General features: G+C 38.1%; 1 long non-coding RNA gene across 1 annotated transcript; it reads left to right on the forward strand.

The window, feature by feature from the left end:
- The first annotated feature begins 743 nt into the window (after positions 1 to 743).
- Positions 744 to 10,902, forward strand: LOC116275255. The gene is made up of 2 exons (XR_004184232.1): positions 744 to 1,169; positions 1,540 to 10,902. It is a non-coding gene; the product is annotated as an uncharacterized LOC116275255 (long non-coding RNA).
- Positions 10,903 to 12,436: the final 1,534 nt, after the last annotated feature.

Raw genomic sequence — 12,436 nt, forward strand, 5'->3', positions numbered from 1 at the left:
TCTCTGCAGGGTGGATTAAGGGAGCAAGGGACACACAGAGCCAGGGATACTAATGATGTCAGTAGAAAGCAAGAGATCTTAGAAGGAACCTGGGAAGGAGCAGTCGGAAATACAGAATAAAAACCAGAAATGAGTAATGATATATAAGGCAACTAGTGAGAGGGAAACTCCACTTTTTGAAAAGGGCCAACAATGTGTCAACTACAGCAAGGAAGTCAAGGCTGAAAAGGCTAAAAAGTGGCTGTGGGATCAATTAATGAAGGCAGCGTTGAGGCCTTGGTGAGCACAGTTGTGAGAAAAGAGGTAGAAACCAAATCGTAGCAGTGGAAAAACAAATGGAGCTTGAAGACCAGAAGGTGTTTTAAAGAAAGCTGACTGTTGGGAAGTGAATGAAGGTGATGTTCCTACAAAAAGAGAAGTACGCTGCAGCATTGGTGAGAGTTGTTTGCTCTTTTATTTTTGTTTTTAGTTATGGGATACTAGCACATCTCTAAACTTCATATTACCACAGTTCTCTCTCCAACTCTGTTACAGAAAACAGATACATCTGGTACTCTTTTTTTTTTTTTTTCGGAGACAGAGTCTCACTCTGTCGCCCAGGCTGGAGTGCAGTGGTGTGATCTCGGCTCACTGCAGTCTTGACCTCCCAGGTTCAAGTGATTCTCATGCCTCAGCCTGGTACTATAGGTGTGCGCCAGCACGCCCAGCTGATTTTTTGTATTTTTAGTAGGGACAGGGTTTCACCATGTTGGCCAGGCTGGTCTCGAGCTCCTGATCTCAGGTGATCCACCTGCCTTGGCCTCCCAAAGTAGTGGGATTACAGGCGTGAGCCACCCCATGCCCATCCCATCTGATACTCTTTAGAAATGGACACAAGAGTCAGAAGGTGTTATTGGATTCTCCTTGTTAACTTATTGCACAACTTGGGGCCTTGTGATAGAATGCGTGTTGAATTTGTATACACAGGATTAAGTCGTCAAGGGACCATCAGAGGAAGAGCTTAGTAACCACTCTCTTCCCTCCGTCCATCATTGTCCACCCAGGTATGAATGAAATCGTTCATTTTTCACTGAACACTTACTTCATGCTGGGACCTAAGCAACAACTGTGGCAACAATGGACTTATTGATAATTTACTATGTACAGACACTCTTCTCACCTTTTGACAGGTATTTTCTCACTTAATCTGTCTGAAATGTTCATTGGACATATACTACCGAGGCTCTGGTTTACCATGCCATTGTGCTTCCTTTTGATCATATATATTGTTTTTGTTGGATATTGCTATATAGTGTTTTTAGTTTTTCATGTGGATATTCTGCTGAATGTTTATTATCCTTGTTTGCATACCTGGTGGACACAAGGCCTCTCTCAAATTTCTCTCTCTTTTTTTTTTTCCATTAACATTCTCAGGTTTTAAAAAATCATTTAAATGGAATGGTCACATGAAGTTAGCTTCTCAACTAATTTGGTCTTATTTTTCTAAACGTGGTTGGGTGGAGCGCCCTCTCTCCTGAATCCTTCTCTTTCGTTTTTCAGAGAACGTTGATTAGATGACCAAAAGTGCCCAGCCCTTTGCCAAGTGTGATAGAAAACAGGGAGAAGGTATCATCACAGTTTCACAGATGCCTGCATTCCAAAGGATCTCATCAGAGCATAAGAGCTCTTCCAGATAATTAGTAATTGGTCCTCACAGCACTCCTGGGAAGTACTGGGTATGCAGCAAAGCTACACAGAGTATAAATGAGCCTTTCCAGAGTGCAAGACAATTTCCTCCTCAGTGATGGGGACAATTATAGTTATCCACCTTTACAGGGGTGTCAATTATTCACAATCTAAAAGCCTTGAGAATTATGAACCTCACTAGGAATATGTATACACAGCACACTTGTATTGTACTTAATTGGCATTCTCCTTTCCCCTGCCCTGCTACCTGCAAATCACACCACAATGACACCCTTGGGTTTACCTTTGGTCCTGGTTATTGACATGGAGCCTGCCTCCCTGCATCAAAGATCTGCCTGGATCACACAAGAGGATAGAAGAACAGACCTGCCAGGTGTTGATGTGCCCATGACGAGCAACCTAAATGGAATCCTGACAGGCCTTCCCAGCCTTCTACATAAACATAATGAATCAACACAGAATACACACTCAATAAGCTACAAGTAAAGCAGAAAGCAACGTATGAGGATAAAGGGAGAAACAACAGTTTGATCCACCTCAACGACAGGAATTGCAAAATTCACTCTGAATGGGTGCAGGGTGCAAGTGAAATATTCCAGATAAGCTTCTGTTAACAATTGCCACCAATGACCCATTCACCTTTGGATTCTTTTTATTAGAGCCTTTTTTAATCTCCTCCCTCTCTCCCATCCCCTACCTACCTTATTTTCATCTTTTTATGTGTAACTATCCTATCTCTCTGACAAACTGAAATTGTGAGCTTCAGGCAAGGAATATATCCCATATGTTACTCTGATTCAATTAAATTAGAAACACAGTCACAAAAACAAAACCACCATTTCTGCTTCACCATTCTTCACCTGTGGAATTGCTTATGCATTTCATTATTGGCACATTCGCCATTCAATTCTTTCCATCTTCTTTGTTTCAACACTTCTTCTTTATTCAACTCTTCATTTCATGCAACAGCTATTATTGGACGTGTTCACACACAGCCTAAGTAATTGTTTGCTACAGAGAGAGTTGCAGGAGTAGCCGCAATAAAATAAATGGAAATAGCATTTCTGGATAAAAGAACTCTTCTACTAGATATTACCCACTGACTCTATTTAAATATCTGAGTTCCTTAAAGATTTCTGGGACAGGTCTGTGTGGAGGGGAGGCTGAGTATAAAGGAAGAGGAGAGGAAACTGAATGATCATCAGAGGCAGTGCCAGAAGTAAGGTGAAAATTAATAAATGAACTATTCACAGAAATGTCTTTCAAAATGTAATTCTAAACCATTCGTTAGAACCTAAGGTTCTTACTCAAAAACACCACTACCTAGTACCTTCTCTGCCAAATGTATACAGTGACATAATCTCAACCTGGAACCCTTTAGAGAGGAGTCACGCTAATACTATTACCTCTATAATTTCCAGATGTGATGCAATAACTAAAATAGATCATCCCTTAACCAAAGAAGAAAAGGCAGAAAGACAGAATCAGGTAAATGAGAGCTGATAGGTCTTGGGACAATTGCACAAACTCTTCAAACCTAAGTGATTAGAAAGGGTCCGTGTTTTTCATTAGTCAAATACTTGCCACATGATCGTAAACCTGACCTCTGGTTGATTGCCTGCACAAAGGATTCAATGACCAAGATGGAAGTTGTTATATTTGTCTTAGGAAAATAAGGAGTGAGCTCACACATTTTAATTTTAAAGCTGCATTGAATAAAAAACTCTGAAAACACAGAGCAAGTTATAAATTCAGGAAGAAATGATTTCCAGGACTCTCTTTCTAAACAGAATGCGTTAAAGTAGCTGGAAAATTGTCCATTGTAGAGCTAAACGAAGATGTTTCATTTCTCATCCCTTTCCATTAAGTGAGAAAATAGAGCACGCCGGCCAAAGAAATCAAAAATAATTCTCCTCAGCAAGCTTAAGGAACATTTTCCACAGCTCAGGTCATTGAGATCGAACGAGAGAAGATTTTGAGCATTCCACCCAGAGCTCATGGTGGGGTCCACAGTGTGTGTGGATATAGACAGCATGCATTTGTGAGAAATCAGCCTCAAAATGTGCTTGTCAAAGACAATTTTAAAATATTCTATCACACTGTTAGGAAACACCTCATTATGAGAAGGAACTCTGCTTTGGGGTGGTTGGTATAAACAAATGCAACGTTTTAACTTTATAGATTAATACATACCTGATATTTTGTATAATACTTTAAAGACCGGGTGTTGTAGGAGATCTGAGAACATAGAAACCAAGAAACATATTAACTCCTGCAATGGAAATGCATAAAACATAAACTTAATAAGCACCAAGCTACAATATATTTTTGTGCCTGAATTATCCAGTTGAGATATTTACATATATTAAAGTTACTGTCAGTTCTCCGTATCACTTTTGTGCTTATAAATCTGGTGAAAAAGGGACCCAGGGCCTTAATATATTATTTATTCACTTATTTGCAGGATGTATCTAGCATATAGCCTTTAAACAGCTAACAGCATTGTGTCTGCACTTGCAATATTTAACATTAGGCCCTTGGTAACCAGCAAGTAAGTGGGGGATTGTTTTGACTTTTTCCAGTATTGTGGCCATGTGGAGGGATAAAACAATTTGAATTTATTAGAATGAATTCCAATCAGAAAACGAAAAGAGTAAAGCATGACATGGTTCAAACATTTCTAATTAATATTCTGATGAATGATAATTCTGTGTCCCTAAAGATACTAAATTCATGTTAATATGGGATATAACAGCCCATTGAGACACTATCCTTGGGTAGAATTGACGCTGATCACATTTCATGGTAGGTTTATGGTCAGGTAACAAAATGTTTATGCACTCATACACAGCAAAAGCAGAAAAATTCTCCTTTCTTTTTTTTCTGATAAGAAGAAACTTCCCGGGACTTATCTTTGGCCCCTTGAGAGCTTCTGGTTGTTTTTCACATTTGCCTGTATTCACCTGTTCCCTCCATTGCTTCTCTGAATGATCTGTAAGTAAATACCTCAGAATTATTCACAGCATTGTAGTCTCAGCACTGTATTGCTATAGGGTATCATTCTGGGTTGAAGGCTGAGATTTTCGGGGCATAGGGGAATGAAACAAGGTGGCCAATATCACATAGGCAGTTAGCAAGTGAAGGAACCCCCTCAGTTCCTTCCTTCTTGTGGTCATTAGGGAGTGAACATGGACTTGGTTTCAAGTAAGGCTTGTGCTGACATCCAATGTCTATTGAAGGACTTTGTGCATATTGCACAAGGCTGTTCAGGTTGGAATAGCTTCCTCTGGGTTAGGTGACCCCATATCCTACTGGAGTCTTTCCTCCAAAATGGGTGGGAAGCACAGGTATTTTTTTTTCCCAAGTAAATAAGGGAAGAAATCCACTGTTCCAAAAGGAGAAGAGAATTCCTATTTCCACATATCCCTTGCAGAGAGAAGCACATGTCCACTGGGCTGCCGAGCTCAGGTACTCCAGGAAAGGGAGCTGGGAGTTTGGGCCTTATCCTCAAAAAATAATTGAAAATAGTTGCACTCTGCCACCGGGTGATCTCACAGGCCTCTCTATCGGTACCTCTGTGGATACGGCTCTTCAGAAACTGCCAGCACCTTGGAAAGACTTCAAACCACTTCTTTTCAGCAATGACCTGCGTTTACATGGTCTCTCTGTGACAGCAGCCAAGTGATCTGGCCCGGATTTTTGTTCCATGCCTGAACTCATTCATTGCTGATAAAGTTAAACCTATTCTGATTGCCTGTTTTTGCACCTTGTGCATTCCACAGGGAATTCCCCAAGTTCAGGATAGCTCTGACTCAGTACTGCACTATTTGAAAGTGCTACGTGGAATCCTGGTTACCACCACCAAGGCTTGTACATCTCTGCCCGTTTTCCCAAAAATCGGTCCCCCAACTCATTTAGCCAGGTCATCTAGTTTTGCTCTGAGGTTAAATGTACTCAAAGTAGGAAGAGATATTTTCTCTCTGTGTTTATTAGATGAAAGTATTGTGGCCGAAGACATGTTTTGGGGACACACTTTCCTGCTACCCCTTCCCCTTCCTGGTGCACGCCTGCTCTGAAGCACACAGCACACTGTAACACTGCAACGTGTCAGAAGGAAGCTGTGATGAGGTGTGATAAGGCCTAGTTCCAATCCTGTATTTAACTCCCTGTTTGCCTTTAGGCAAATCTTTAAAATCTCTTTAAACTGCAGGTTCCTCATATCAAGCTCAAGGAGATGTCCAGTGTACTGTGTGGGCAATATATGTAAGAGTGTTTGAAAACATTTTAAAGCGCAAACTAGTACAAGCATAAAGTGGTTTTTGACATAGAGTGGTATATGACAGTTATAGAACAGACATTGCTTTTCATTTAGTCTGTCTTTCCTCCTCTTCTTTTTACTTCTGCTGGCTTATCCCTTTATTCAACTTGCTTGAATTAGTGACATCCAGCTATACATCAGGTATATGGCAAGTCCTGGGAATTGAAGATTAATAACACAGCTCTTTATTCTTCAATAGCGTATAATCCCATCATGAAGACTTACCAAACCAGTGATTAGCCTATGAACACCCTGACAAGGGCATCTAAATGAGCTTTTAGCATCAGACAAGTCTTCCTGGATGAGTTGATATTTCAAATGAGGTTTGAAGGAAAGGATGCAGGAGATAACAAGTTGAAGAAATAAGAAATTGCTCCATTAAAAGAGAATGGTGCATACAAATGCTCATGGATAACGTAGCGTTAAGTATTTGGGAACCTAAATCAGTTGGCATTGCAGCAGCACAATGTATTAGAGAGACAGGGCCGGGAATGAGGCTAGAATGATGGTCAGGGCCTTGACCAGTGATATTAAAAATCTTGGTTTTTATCCAAGGCTTAAACAAACAATGACTTGTTTAAGGAGAGATGAAATCTGTGTCTCGCATGTGTGCATACCTCTGAGTTGTAAGGACCAATTGTCATACAATATTTTTCATTTTGAGATGATCCATTTGTCCTCCCTATTCTCAAATATATAAATTAACTGGTTGGGTGATATCCTTCAAGATGATTTAAATTTTAATCCATCATAAAAGGAGAGTAATTTGAATTTCTTAAAATTGGTAGGTGTTTCAGTGGCCTGGCTTGAATTAGTGACTTGATTAAAATCCAAATGTGAGGAAATAGAACTTCACACTCCCAAACCACAAGCACAATAGCCATTCGATTGGACTCATTAGGGCAGTTGTAGTCATTATGTCATGGGAAAAATAGGTATGGTGACTAACTTAAATGACCATTCATGGCATTTATTTTAAAAGAACGGAATTTGAAAAACATTTGTAATGGTTCACTCAGTGATGAATAAAGACACATTAATTTTCACTTTACAAAATATTTAATTCTCTTAAATAATTTCAAAATAAAGCGCAGCCATCATGATGAAAAATGGCCCTCCAAAAATGATGACGATTATGATTAGATATTAATCATGATAGAGATTATGCACCATCACATTACTTTGCTCAATATATTGACCCTGCTCTGTCAATTTCTAGGCTTTCCGTGCTTTTAGGCTATTCTAATGGTAAAAATTAATTTGTGGAAATTAATTTATATCTAAATGAAAGTAAACCAATTAACAATAGGAAGCTTTTAAGGGAAAGGTTTTTAATTATTGCCAGTGTTATTTTTAAAGACTTGTGATTTCTATTAAAGCTTTCCAATCCCTGTTTCTGTAATTTATTGGTGCTAAAGACAGTATTTTATTAACTCAGCAATGAAGATTCATTGTATGTTCTGTACTCACAAATTATTTGGTTTTCTTTCTCCTTTTCCTTCCCTTCCTCTTTTTCTGCCTCTTTCTTATTTTACTATTCATTATGTGTAATCTTTTTTTCCCCCCATACAATCTTTGGCACTGATTTTGTCAAGCTTTTGGAAATCATTTCAAAGCCTCTTCTTGCTTATTTTTGGATACAGAGTTTCGTCCCATGGGAATTAATTTCCTGACCTCTCCTGACTCTTAATAACTAACACACCCATTCTAACTGACATCTATCCAATTACAGTCTATTCATAATCTTGGAAATTAGTTGAGATTACTTAAAAATATTTGTCTACTATTAATGTAGGAATAGCAACTTAGGTTCATTTCCGGGTATTTCCTTTTTCAGGTCAAATTGAACAAGTTCTGCGCCTTATGTTCCAAGAGATCCACAATAAAGAATATCATAATTTTTCAAACCAGATGCCCACGTAGAGGTACATCGTGATTCTTCATTTGAAACCAGTACACATGTAGTTATAAGAATCTTTTACTTCTCAGTAAAGCAATTAGTAGTAACATTAAATCCAAAGCCTTTTTGTTTTTGTTTTTTAATGACAAGCATTTTTACCATGCATTTCAAACTTTTTGGGTGGAACTAGGCTCAGTGCTCTGCAATTTATATTTTAGCCTCTATAATGTCAGTGAGATATTAATATATGCATGAAGAGTTGTAGTGAATGTAATTACAGTGGCAAAATGATAAACACATAGCTATTTTGCCTGGTAATATTATGTATTTAACAGGTTTATTTGTTCAACAGTTCTAACTTTAATTACATTTTGCCATTTGGGATTTTTCGACATACAACAATCATAGCTCTTCTCTGGCTATTAGTCTAAGAAGATTGCATTCATTATAAAAATAATCCATATTTGTTTATTTAATTTTTTTCTTAATGCTATGCACGTGAACTAAGAAATGATAACTTTCTGTGCTGCTGGTATTATGTGACTCATTTGAATGCTAAACAAATCATTCCCCATTCCTGCCTGTGGCAGTGAAAGATGCTCAACAGGGTTTTGGCCCCAGGACTGCTCAGTCTTAGGGACTGTGCTGTATCCTCTCACACAAACTTGGAGCTAGTCCTCAAAACCTTGGTTCTAGATCACTCTGAAAAATACAAAAAATAAACAAGGAATAGGTACTGAAGCTAACAGATAGGTGCAGAGGGCCAGTCTCTGTAACAGCCAGGCTCAGTCCTTTTGTGCTCAACCACAGCCAAATAACCTCTGAAATTATTCCCTGCCATGGAGTGAACAGAAGACCTGGGTAAATCTCAAGAAGGTGAGAGTGTGAGCATGGGGTGAGCTCATGTTACATCAGTGAAGATTCCAGAAAGCATACTGATAGCTCTTTTGCAAAGTGACTATTATATGATGTGTTCATTATGTTCATGCTTATGCAGAATTCAATTAAGCTTTAGTTCCAAAAGCCTTTTTCTGCTTTCCATCCCCAGATATTTATTTGGGAATCTACCTCTGCAATACTCTTTCAGTGAAGCCAAATTATTCCTGCAGTGAATTCTTTTGATAAAAGCAGATTTTTTTTCCAGGTTTGGCCAAAAGATACGTTCTATTTGGTTTACACAATGTTATTGTTGGAAGTATGAGTTACATGCAGTCAAATGAACAGATCTGGTGTTTGCCTTGATGAATTGTACTCATGTAGATACCCATGTAACGACCTGTCAGATCAAGAAGTAGAGTATTTCTGACTCCCCAGATGGCTCTCTCTATCTCTCTTCAGCACTCCCACATTCCACAGGATAACTTGTATAGAATTTTTTAATTTATAAAAGTAGATTTAAGATTAAAAAGATGGTGATGACTTGTGATAATATTGCAATCAATTATAGTATTTTGACATCCAGGTGTTTAAGTACAACTCTTTATCCCTGATAAATAGAATTGCAAAACACATTTTAATGAAAGAGACAAAAGTTCTTCCTCATTCATTTGTTAAACATATACTGTAATATATAAAATGTGTTCAAGGCTAGAAATATAAAGATTAAAAACAACAACAACACACACTGCAGACTCTGGCCTGAAGGGGTTTGCACTTAGGTGCCCTCGGGCTATGATTTTAGCTATGGTTGCAAACATGCATATGTGTATTTGTGCACATGCTACACATACACACACACATGCACAGCTTTTATTTATTTTATTCTGTTTTTCCACATATGTAAAACTAAAATAAGATCAGATGATGTGTTCATCATGTTGGATGAACCAGAGTGGCCTTAATAACTTCCTCCCCACCCAGGCTTGATGTTAAAAGCAGCCTATGAAAGCCACCAGATCAGCAAGCATGTTCTGAACCTGATAGTTGTACTCTAGTTTCTTTAGTTTGCACCCTACTATCTTGGGACTGGAGTCTGCCTTTGTGCCTGCCTTTTTAGTCTGATGCTTCGTTTGGACCATCCTCTTGATACTTGATAACACCTTTTCTTTGTACATTGTGTTTTTGTTCTCTCTTGGCCCATGCTCTGAAGCCCATGGCCATCCCCTCAGACAACTCTGGCTGCTGGCACCCCGTTGCGGATTGCACTCTTAACTGTTACTTAAACAAAAATAGAGTTTTGATGGCAGGCTTATGTTCTAAGTAACAAGATTCTACTTGCATTTACAATAATTTTTTTAGTTCTCTTGGTTCTTCCGGGAAATACAACATTTTCCTGGGGAATTATCTTTCCAAGGAAATTTCCTTGGAATTCTCTTAGAGAATTTATTTCTGATTTAACAAGTGGGCAAGTCTGATTCTCTTTTCTTGGATAGGTTTTCTTCATACCTTTGCATTACGGTACCTTGTAGTGAAATTCCTGTTTGTAATAACATGGGCTTTTAATGTGACCAACACTTCCCAATTACTAAAACACACACACTCCCACACTCATATACTCATAATATCTTAATGTTTTTTGCAGCTGTTGTTTATCCATGAATTATTATTGCAATGCCTAACCGGAGATAGAAACTTACCAAGAATTTATCAAGTTTTCCTCTTAGAAGTTTCACTTCTGTTTGAAAGAAAATGCAACCAATGAAACAATCGCTGCATGTCATAAATTATAGGTGTCTGACATTCATTACAAAGAAAGAAACAGTCAAATATCATGGGACTCATATTTATTTATGTCTATATTATCTACAGATACTATAGATAATATATATGTATATTTTGACAGAGAAAGAAGAAGACCACTCTGGAGTGTTTAATCTACCATAGTTTGATATTGTCTTTTTTGTTTGTGCCAATTTGAATTACTTGGTTCTGTTTTTTGGTTATCTGCAATTAGTGTGCTATTTATTTACAGAATAGAGGAAACTGAAGCTTACTCTATGTACACAAAAGAATACTGTACCCATTCAATCATATAAAAATAGAGTTATCTCATGGAAAATTCATTTTTTTCTTGTTTTGGTACTTTTCCTGAAGTTTTAGAATATGTTCTACTTTTGTCTGTGACACAAATTTTGGATCTTTTGATATTCTCAAGGACACACTGCCGTTGAGCCTGCAAACTGGTAACTGTCTTTTTGGTGGCACCCTGTCTTGGTCATTACTGACATCAAAGCGCATTCTTCCTCCATCCTGATAGATACATAACATATGAGGTGCATCTTGCAGTGTATGAAATATACCATACTGATATTGACCTAAAAATAGACACATTAACCAATGGAACAGGATAGAGAACCTAGAAACAAACCTGTGCATGTATGGTCGATTGATTCTCAACAAAGATGCCAAAAACATACAATAAAAAAGGACAGTTTGTTTGATAAATGGTGTTGGAAAACTAGATATCCACAAGCAGAAAAATGAAATTGGATTCTTGTCTAACACCATATGCAAATATCAACACAAAACACATTAAACACTTAAATGTAAGACCTGAACTGTAAAACTACTAAAAGAAAACAAAGAGGATATACTTACTACATTCATCTGAGCAAAGATTTCTTAGATATGATCACAAAACCAAAGTCAACAAAGAAAAATAAACAGATCGGATTGCATCAACTAAACAGCTTCCGCAAAGCAAAGGAAACAATCAAGCTAAGAGATAGTTCATGGTTTGGGAGAAAATATTTGCAAACCATATAAGGGGCTAATACCCAAAACATATAAGGAACTCAATGCAATAGCAAGAAAACAAATAATCCAATAAAAATTAGGTAAAGCACCTCAATAGACACTTATCAAAAGAAGACATATGTGACTGCCAGATATATTAAAAAATGTTCATCATCACTAATCATCAAGAAAATGCAAATTAATACCACAATGAGTTATCACCTCACACCTGTTAGAATGGCTATCATCAAAAAAGACAAAAGATAAATGTTGGCGAGGGAGTGCCAACAAGGGAACCCTTATGCAATATTGGTGGAAATGTTAATACGGCCATTACGGAAAATGGTATGGAGACTCCTCAGAAAACTAAAAATATATCTATCATATGATCCTTCAATCCCACTACTGGTATATGGTCAAAGGAATTGCAATGCCTATTCCAAAGATACCTGCACTCTTATGTTATTGAAGCATTATTCGTAATGGGTAAGATATGGAAGCACTCTGTGTCCATCAAGGAACGAATGGATCAGGAAAATGTGGTATATATGCACAATGAAATACTATTCAGTCTTAAAAAAAGGGAAAATCCCTGTAATCCTAGCACTTTGGGAGGCAGAGGCAGGTGGATCACGAGGTCAGATCGAGACCACCCTGGCTAACATGGTGAAACCCCATCTCTACTAAAAAATACCAAAAATTAGCCAGGTGTGGTGGCGGGCGCCTGTAGTCCCAGCTACTCGGGAGGCTGAGGCAGGAGAATGGCATGAACCTGGGAGCTGGAGCTTGCAGTGAGCCAAGATTGCGCCACTGCACTCCAGCCTGGGCGACGGAGTGAGAGATTGTCTCAAAGAAAA

Source organism: Papio anubis, chromosome 6 (assembly GCF_008728515.1).
Source record: "Papio anubis isolate 15944 chromosome 6, Panubis1.0, whole genome shotgun sequence".
NCBI lineage: Eukaryota > Metazoa > Chordata > Mammalia > Primates > Cercopithecidae > Papio > Papio anubis.